The sequence below is a fragment of the Trichomycterus rosablanca genome, chromosome 1 (genome assembly GCF_030014385.1).
Source record: "Trichomycterus rosablanca isolate fTriRos1 chromosome 1, fTriRos1.hap1, whole genome shotgun sequence".
In the NCBI taxonomy this organism is placed as follows: domain Eukaryota; kingdom Metazoa; phylum Chordata; class Actinopteri; order Siluriformes; family Trichomycteridae; genus Trichomycterus; species Trichomycterus rosablanca.
Window position 1 is genome coordinate 46,568,530 of NC_085988.1, and position 9,968 is coordinate 46,578,497.

The 9,968-nt window shown below is 38.9% G+C and overlaps 1 protein-coding gene across 1 annotated transcript in view; it reads right to left on the bottom strand.

Moving 5' to 3' along the window:
* Positions 1 to 6,152, bottom strand: part of cracr2b (calcium release activated channel regulator 2B) — a 35,825-nt gene extending 29,673 nt beyond the window's left edge. The window contains exon 1 of the mRNA XM_063003597.1: positions 6,063 to 6,152. The gene's annotated coding sequence lies outside the window, so the exon portion shown is untranslated. The remainder of the gene's footprint in view (positions 1 to 6,062) is intronic.
* Positions 6,153 to 9,968: the final 3,816 nt, after the last annotated feature.

Consider the following 9,968-nt stretch of genomic DNA (forward strand, 5'->3'; position numbering starts at 1 on the left):
GGTTGTGGAATCTAACATTTAGTTGTATTTAATCGCAGTTAGCCTTCATAATGGCAGTTAAACAACTATATTGTACTATTTGTGACTGGAAAAACTAATTTTGTTAAAAGATACATTGTCAAGTTGCCACCTCATTATGTAAACACACACCAATCTTAAATAAACAGAGGCCTGCACCTTGTCTTAACAGCAGTAAAAAAACGGACCTATTTCTCTAAACTGACTCCACTGACAAAGCGTTAAACTAACACTACCCACAGTAAATATCATTATGTACATACTATACGTCAATACCTACTCTGTGTCTCAGCTAAACCATTCCAAACAGGTTCAGGTTTCAAAACTTTTTTCTAGCATTAACCCTTAAAACCAATGTGTAAAACAGAAGGCCTGCGGGTCAGATCAGGCCGCAGCACTATTCAATCCATGCTAAATTCATGGTTTAAATGTATATTTTCTACTAACATTAGACTGTTTTACAATGCACTGCATTACAATCCCTAGCGTGCACGGCAACGTAATGTGCGCTCCGACTCCCCTCCCCTGAAACAACATTGTATAGGACAGCAGTCACACCATAGTTCTTTCACACTAGTCATTTAAGCAAACATGCTAGCTGAGTTTCATCCAACAAATATAAAGTAGCTAATGTAGCCTGTGGTTATATAAAAAAAATGTATTAAGTTATTAATTCAAGTAATATTTTAAGGTCTACTTCAAGTGCCTACATTTCGCTTTTGCCTTTGGCATATTTTGAATAAACAGTGGCCAGTTTGAGTCATAGTAAAATGTTATTGAAAATTTAAATAAAAACAATGGCGTCACGGTGGTTTTCAGCCCCAAGAATTTGCTGACATTTTTGTACGGCCCTTTAAGTGCTTTAATTTTGATCCGTCTACCCTAAACACTCTCATTGTTACATTACATATGCATGGTATTATAATGCCAAAACACTTGGAGTTACACAAGGCAAAGTGTAAAACAGCTGAGGATTTCCCAACATGACATAAAGTCATGGTAGTACTTTATCACAAATCAAATAAAGTTATTAACTTTAACTATGCAAACACACACCCCTTCCGTTCTTATAGCTCCAGGATATATGGAGCAGAGCATGATGGTCATATGATGGTACTGCGGTGTGTGCTGACAGGGAGGGGACACAGAAACAAATTTAGATGCAAATAAAGCGTTTGCCCAAGTTTGCTTTAGCCACTGCCTATGATTAGTGAGATAAAACCTGGAAGGTGAAGTAAATAGAACAACCCACACGGTCTCTGCTTAAATAAGTCCAATGGACAAACAAAACTAAATACTTTAAAAGTAAACAGTCATGTTTGGCATCTTTTTGATGAAAACATAGAAAATGTAAAAAAAAATCAGCTTGATACATAATGGTTTTCTGTTACCTGTGACTCCTCAATATTAAATGAATAACATATGCTAAACATTAAGATTTAGTAATCACTAATCCTTTAGTAATCACTATTATGCTGGCAGGGTCAAGTGGGTACAGAGACTATCCACAAAAGCACTGCTGAGAAAACATCCTGGACGAGGTCTTCGTCCATCGCATAGCACTGAACACATTGTAGAGCACCCCGTTTACCCACTGCCATTTTTTGGGAAGAAGAAGGAAACCAGACCATGGTAAATATATGCAGACATGGTAAAATATGTAAAACCTTCAGCTTTAATGTGACAATGTAATCCACATTCTTAAAGCTGTTCATTGATTAATAATCTTCCAGTGTCACCCGGAAACACTTGATCCAAGACCTCAAGATATCTCATTTCTGTGGCTGAATCTTACTAGGGATTCTATTAAGCATGATAGGGTTACTACAACACTATTAAACACTTCTGATGATACAGTTTGAGTGTGACATTATACATGCTATAAGCTTTAAATAGTATTAGTCAGCATCGACTGTGATGGTTTAAACTATGTTTCTACCAAATTTCAATAAATGCAATACATCGTGATCACACACTATATAGCCAAAAGTATGTGGACACCTAACCAAAAACCTGTTGGATCTCTCATTCAAGAACCATTTACAGTGCTGTACATTCAACACTACCTGGCCCTATGTGAAAAAGTAATTGCCCCCTTAGTTACTAAGTTTACTTTGCTCTGTTGTTTAACCAAAATCAACTGACAGTTGGGTTCAATTTCATTAGCCACACTTAGACATGACTACTGCCAGAATTGTTGAATCTAAACATCACTTAAATGTTAAGCAGTCAAAAAGTGTCCCAGAAAGCCACACATAATGCCATCTAACGAGATTCAAATACAGATGCAAAACAAAGTCATAAAAATTACAATTCCACTCCTAAGGCTAAGCCATGAAGAATACTTGGAACAGTGATGAATCTTTCCCAATCACAATTTCACCAAAAACACTTTGACGTCTCATCCAGGAGGTCACCAAAGAACCCAGATAAACATCTAAAGAACTGCAGACCTTACTTGCCTCAATGTACACAATTTCACAGGAGAGTTGCAAACCACTGCTGTCAAAAAATAAGGCAAAGGTTTAGCTCACATATGCCAAAAAGAATGTAGAGGCCCATCATGACTTTTTGGATAATATTCTGTGCATTGATGAGTCAAAGGTGGAACTTTTTGGATGACATGGGTCCCATTACATTTGACAGAAAGCTAACACTGTGATCCGCCATAAGAACATCATACCAACAGTCAAACATCTTTTGTTTGTGCAGGACCTGGACGATACACAACCAGTTATTAAGTCTTTGGGGTTACTTTTTTACATGGGTGATGGTTTTAAATAAATCGTTAATAAATCCTCAATAAACAATTATTTAAAAGCTTATTTTGTGCTTATCCATGTTGTCTTTAAACGTTTACATGTGACCACTTAACAAATATAGAAGACACTGGGTGAAGTACTTTTCACAGCATTGTAAACAAGGTTTCTCCTCTTTGCTTCTATAACAGCCTCCACTCCTCTGGGAAGGATTTTTTTACAAATTGAAGGTGTCTGTGTTGTGCTTATTTAGTCAAAGGAGCATTTGTCATGCTGGAACTGGAAAGCTGTAAGCCTATAAACAGTAATACAAACAGAATGATCCATGCTGATATATAAAATGTATCGTCCATCTGAAAGTAGTTAACCATTTAAGGGTTGTGCCTTAAAGGAACCTTAAAATGGAAAGCTGTAGCTCAGTGGTTAAGGTACTGGACCTGCAATCAAAATATTGCCGGTACAAGCCCCACCACTGCCAGGTTGCCACTGTTGGGCTCTTGAGCAAGGCCCTTAACCCTCAACTGCTTGGATTGTATACTGTCACAACTGTAAGTCTCTTTGGATATAATTGTCTGCTGAAAATGTAAATGCAACATATACATATACTTTAATAAAACCTAATTACATGTTTTGGTCTAATGTGCTATGAGCCCACATAAATAAACATGTGACAGTCATGTATTTTGCCAAGGTTGCAACAAATCAAATTCAAAAGGGAACTCACTGATAATTAAATAGAACTTACTAAACTGTGCTAGACCATGACCTCTAGGACTGGTCACCTTATGCTCCACCCACAGACCTTCTGGCAAGAGCTAGAAATCTGGCTTGGAAAACTAGACACTACCAACAAATCTAGAATCTAAAACAGACAATGCATGAGATGATAACAGGTAAATAAAGTTCTATTTTACGAGCTTGAAAGGTGTAAATATAGACAATTGAATTTAGGATGATGAATAAAGTATATTGGTACATTGGCCACTTTCTAAGCCATGCTACTGTTACACAGTACACTACAAATTACACTGTTAATGGCACAGTTTCAAAAAAGTGAAACCTCATTACTCATAAAATGTGGCATCATCTTTTTTTCCCCCAATAACAATAGACACACAAATGGGCACTTTATGTGTATACTGAATATAGCCTGTCTTATCTGTTACACTTTATCACTTTCTCTACCCCATCTACTAATACAAATAGACCCCTACATGACGGGTCAAACTGGACCACTGACCAGATTTTATTTGGTTTGAGGCCTGATCTTAGCTCCAAGAAGAATAGTCCTTCAGCCTAAAATATAAAGCCAACAGCATACTGTGATCAGAAAGTGGCCACTGACAGATGAAGATTTACACACATTGTGCATAAAAGAGTAACTGTGTATGTGTGCTTAATAAAGAGGGTATTATGTGTAAACCCCAAACATTGGCATGATACTCTCAACTATCATGTTAGTGTTATTGCAGTGCTTTGACAGATGCATCACCCATAATATTTGGTCAGTAAGAGTCCTGTAGAGTTAAAGGCGGTGACACAGTTTACAGACTGATCTGTCTTTACATAATATTGTGAGAAAAGGTAAAGCACTTGCCCCTACACCAATCCTGTCTTTACGCTTTTTATACAAATTGAGTCACATAAATTGTTACACACTTGTAATTGTGTCACCATGTTTGATACAATACAACTAATAAAAGATTAATGAAATCATGACATAAGTAAACAAATCACATTGTTTTCACATATCATTGAATGGTTAAAAGATAAAAAACGTTTTATAGTGCGTTTCCCACAACACTGTCAGCCAGTGTTTTTGCTTCAAGGTTAAATAAACCTTCATCTAGGCTCCACAATGAGATAAGTACTTTATGGTAATTTTTAGAGCTCTGTTACATTTTAAATTAGTGTTGATACAGCGACTGGAGTGATAGATGGTCAAATAAGCACCCTTAAATAAATAATGTGAGGTAAATTTTTTCAATAAACATTTTATTTCTTATCTACTTGTAGCTTTGTTGCTGCAGAATAGAACAGCAAGTACTGCAAGTATTCAGAACACATATTTACTAACCAAAAGTGAGGAATTTGTATTTAGTCTATAACACACTGTATGGCCAAAAGTATGTGGACACCAGAGCTTGTTTGACGACCAAAAACCATTCCAAAACCATCGACCGTGATGGCTTTCAACAGTTTGGAACGTGTCTGTGAAAATGTGTGTCCATTATTTGAAAAGATCATGCTCTGAATGCTTCCTAAGCTTACCAAAATGTGTTCGGAAATATTTTATGATGTGTGAAGAGGACTTTAAGAGTGCCGTTTGTAATATTTACAACAGGAAAATCATTTAATTGTATGTAAACAGACAAGTGGTATCCGTTTGAACGTTTAAAAAGCCAGTTAATTCATAGATCTTTAATAACCACCCTATCCTGATCAGAGCCCTTGTGGGTCAGATGCTGGAAATACTGGCACACAGCAACACCCTGGATGGGGAGCAAGTCCATGGCAGGGCAGACACACACACACACACACACACACACACACACACATTCTCCTATAGGGCAATTCAGTGTCTTCAATTAACCTGACTGCATGTTTTTGGACTGTGGGAGGAATCCGGAGCTCCCAGAGGAAACCCAAGCAGACACAGGAAGAACATGCAAACTCCGGAATTAGAGTATTTGGAGAAAAACCCCAAGGGGCAGAAACTAATCAAAACAGAGACTGGAGGTATGGTTTGAATTCAAGTCTCTTTAAGGACCCTGGTGTTCTGCAACACTCACACTACCTGCAGTGTAAAGCTATGTTGGTTTGCCATACAATTCTTGCTTTAGTTTCAAATGTGGTCAAAAGTGTGTAGTCATATTTTAAGCATTTGGGCAATGTTGGCTTTAGTCTAGTTTTAGTACAAGAAAAACTTGGTATGTTTAGTTAAATAATTGTTTGATATGAAATAGGAGGAGGAAACACCTGGAACCTGTAGCTGTCAGGTACAATCAATACAGTACTTGGACCATGAAATAAACGAGTATCCCTATACCTTGTGTATGTTATTAAACTAGAGTATTTAATCATTTATATAGTACAATATAGAGTCTAGTTAATATTAAACTAGAGTTGTACAATCAGTCGGTACAGAGTGACTGTAGTCATGTAGTCGTATTCCACACAATTTGCTAGATAAACACTAAAGTTATGTATTGTTATGTATCTAATTGTTCCTAGGTGAAATGTTTTAGTATACAATTGTACAAACTAAATAATAATAAGACCTACCTCGAGTGCAGGTCAGTATCGCGGCTCCAGCTGTTACATGCGCAGGTTTCACATGCCGTCACTCAGTACAGTTTACACTTCTCATGTCTGCTCCCTGCCATTGGAGGGCATACTACAATTACCGTAATCTGCATAGTAGACAGTAATCAGTTGCCAAATGTTTAACATTCATTAACGTAATACTTGTAAGTGGTGTATACACCGATCAGCCATAACATTAATACCACCTCCTTGTTTCTACACTCACTGTCCATTTTATCAGCTCCACTTACCATATAGGAGCACTTTGTAGTTCTACAATTACTGACTGTAGTCCATCTGTTTCTCTGCATGCTTTGTTTGCCCCCTTTCATGCTGTTCTTCAATGGTCAGGACCCCCACAGGACCACCACAGAGTAGGTATTGTTTGGGTGGTGGATGATTCTCAGCACTACAGTGACACTGACATGGTGGTGGTGTGTTAGTGTGTGTTGTGCTGGTATGAGTGGATCAGACACAGCAATGGTGTTGGAGTTTTTAGACACCTCACTGTCACTGCTGGACTGAAAATAGTCCACCAACCAAAAATATCCAGCCAAGAGGGCCCCGTACGCAGCGTCCTGTGACCACTGATGAAGGTCTAGAAGATGACCAACTCAAACAGCAGCAATAGGTGAGCGATCGTCTCTGACTTTACATCTACAAGTTGGACCAACTAGGTAGGAGAGTCTAATAGAGTGGACAGTGAATGGACACGGTGTCTGATCCACTCATACCAGCACAACACACACTAACACACCACCACCATGTCATTGTCACTGCAGTGCTGAGAATGATCCACTACCTAAATAAAACCTACTCTCTAGTGGTCCTGTGGGGGTCTTGAACATTGAAGAACAGGGTGAAAGCAGGCTAAAAAAGTATGTAGAGAAACAGATGGACTACAGTCAGTAATTGTAGAACTACAAAGTGCTTCTGTATGGTAAGTCGAGCTTACCATCAGCTGATAAAATGGACAGTGAGAGTAGAAACACTGAGGTGGTATTAATGTTATGGCTGATCGGTGTATGTGTAGAAAGTTTAGCTTTTTCTGTTATTAAATATTTAAAACAACGTTTGAGTATTTATTTCATATATGTATTGTGGGTTTTCTGAAAATATGACAAAATGTGCTCAACAAAAATACAAAACTACACATACAGCACACCTAATATTTAGGTTTAAGTTACTCTCACCTAGCTTAACTGCTTTAAATATCCACTGAAAAGCTTCTGGTATATTACTGTATAAATCTGGTTATTTTTTTTATTTGTTTAAATGTCACATTTCCAGTGCAGTCCACAGATTCTTGACAGGTTGCAAGCTTAATTTCTTTGTTTCTTTGGTTTAGCCATTCCAAACCAAAACACTGTTATACAAAACAAGCTTTATCCAAGAATTTTGAGACAATCTTTTTTTTTTTTTTTTTTTTTTTTTTCTGTTTCCCCCCAACTTTTCTCTCCCAATCTAGTCGTGTCCAATTACCCTAATTGCGTCCTCTATACTGATTCGACCCTTCACCGCCGACTGAGGACGCCTCTCAACTGACATACGCCCCCTCCGGCACGTACAGTCAGTACAGACTGCATTTTTCACCTGCATGAGTCGAGTTCGTACACTTGACGGGCACTGTGTATGGAGGGCCACACCCCCATCAGCATTATTCCTTGGCCCTGTGCAGGCGGCATCAGTCAGCCAGCAGGGGCCGCAGTAGCACCAGTTATGAGGACCTAAGATCTGACTTTCTTACCCTCTAACTCTGAACAACAGCCAATCGTTGTTCATGCTGCCGCCCAGCCCAGTCGGAAAGGCAGAGCTGAGATTCGATACGATGTACTCGAAACCCCAACTCTGGTGCACTAGCGTACTTTACCGCTGCACCACCTGAGCGGCATTTTGAGACATTCTTGACAGTAGGTACAGTGGTGTTGGGTGTAAATGCTACACTGTTAGTTTACCCAAAAAACTATGTTCCTAATTATTAAGTTCACTCGACTACCCCTGGATCCTCTATGACTGAAGACAAAATAGAGTCAGCTTACTGTTAGTAAAACTGTTAGTTTACCCACTGTAAACTGTTAGTTTACTGTTAGTTTACTGTTAGTAAACTGTTAGTTTACCCAAAAAACTATGTTCCTAATTATTAAGTTCACTCGACTACCCCTGGATCCTCTATGACTGAAGACAAAATAGAGTCAGCTTAATCTTTAACCCTTTGATTCACAGCAAAGCAAACCCCTTCTAATGCACAACATATTCATCCATTCAAGAATATTTTCATATGCACATTTGTCAGTTATTCATGTATTTGCTGTCTTAGCTAATAAAAGCTATCTATACTAGAATATGTAAACAGCTAGCAAGCAAATAGTATTGGACATATTCAAGATTCAAGAGCCTAATCTTTGGTTGTCTTTCAAAAGATCAGTAAATACAGTGGGGCCAAAAAGTATTTAGTCAGCCACTGATTGTGCAGGTTCTCCTACTTAGAAAGATGAGAGAGGTCTGTAATTTTCATCATAGGTACACTTCAACAATGAGAGACAAAATGAGAAAAAAAAATCCAGGAAATCACATTTGTAAATTATGGTGGAAAATAAGTATTTGGTCAATAACAAACAAGCAAGATTTCTGGCTCTCACAGACCTGTAACTTCTTCTTTAAGAAGCTTTTCTGTCCTCCACTCGTTACCTGTATTAATGGCACCTGTTTGACCTCGTTATCTGTATAAAAGACACCTGTCCACAGCCTCAAACAGTCAGACTCCAAACTCAACCATGGCCAAGACCAAAGAGCTGTCGAAGAACACCAGGAAGAAAATTGTAGACCTGCACCAGGCTACAATAGGCAAGCAGGTTGGTGTGAATAAATCAACTGTGGGAGCAATTGTAAGAAAATGGAAGACATACAAGACCATTGATAATCTCCCTCGATCCCGTGGGGTCAAAATGATCATGAGAATGGTGAGCAAAAATCCCAGAACTACACGGAGGGACCTGATGAATGACCTGCAGAGAGCTGGGACCAAAGTAACAAAGGCTACCATCAGTAACACACTACGCCGAGAGGGACTCAAATCCTGCAGTGCCAGGCATGTCCCCCTGCTTAAGCCAGTACATGTCCAGGCCCGTCTGAAGTTTGCCAGAGAGCATATGGATGATCCAGAAGAGGATTGGGAGAATATCATGTGGTCAGATGAAACCAAAATGGAACTTTTTGGTAAAAACTCAACTCATCGTGTTTGGAGGAAGAAGATTGCTGAGTTGCACACCATACCTACTGTAAAGCATGGGGGTGGAAACATCATGCTTTGGGGCTGTTTTTCTGCAAAGGGGACAGGACGACTGATCCGTGTTAAGGGAAGAATGAACGGGGCCATGTATTGTGAGATTTTAAGCCAAAACCTCCTTCCATCAGTGAGAGCATTGAAGATGGAACGTGGCTGGGTCTTCCAGCATGACAATGATCCCAAACACACCGCTCGGGCAACGAAGGAGTGGCTCCGTAAAAAGCATTTCAAGGTCCTGGAGTGGCCTAGCCAGTCTCCAGACCTCAACCCCATAGCAAATTTGTGGCGGGAGTTGAAAGTCTGTGTTGCCCAGCGACAGCCCCAAAACATCACTGCTCTAGAGGAGATCTGCATGGAGGAATGGGCCAAAATACCAGCTACAGTGTGTGCAAACCTGGTGAAAACTTACAGGAAACGTTTGACCTCTGTCATTGCCAACAAAGGTTATGTTACAAAGTATTGAGTTGAACTTTTGTTATTGACCAAATACTTATTTTCCACCATAATTTACAAATAAATTCTTTAAAAATCCTACAATGTGATTTCCTGGATTTTTTTTCTCATTTTGTCTCTCATAGTTAAAGTGTACCTATGATGAA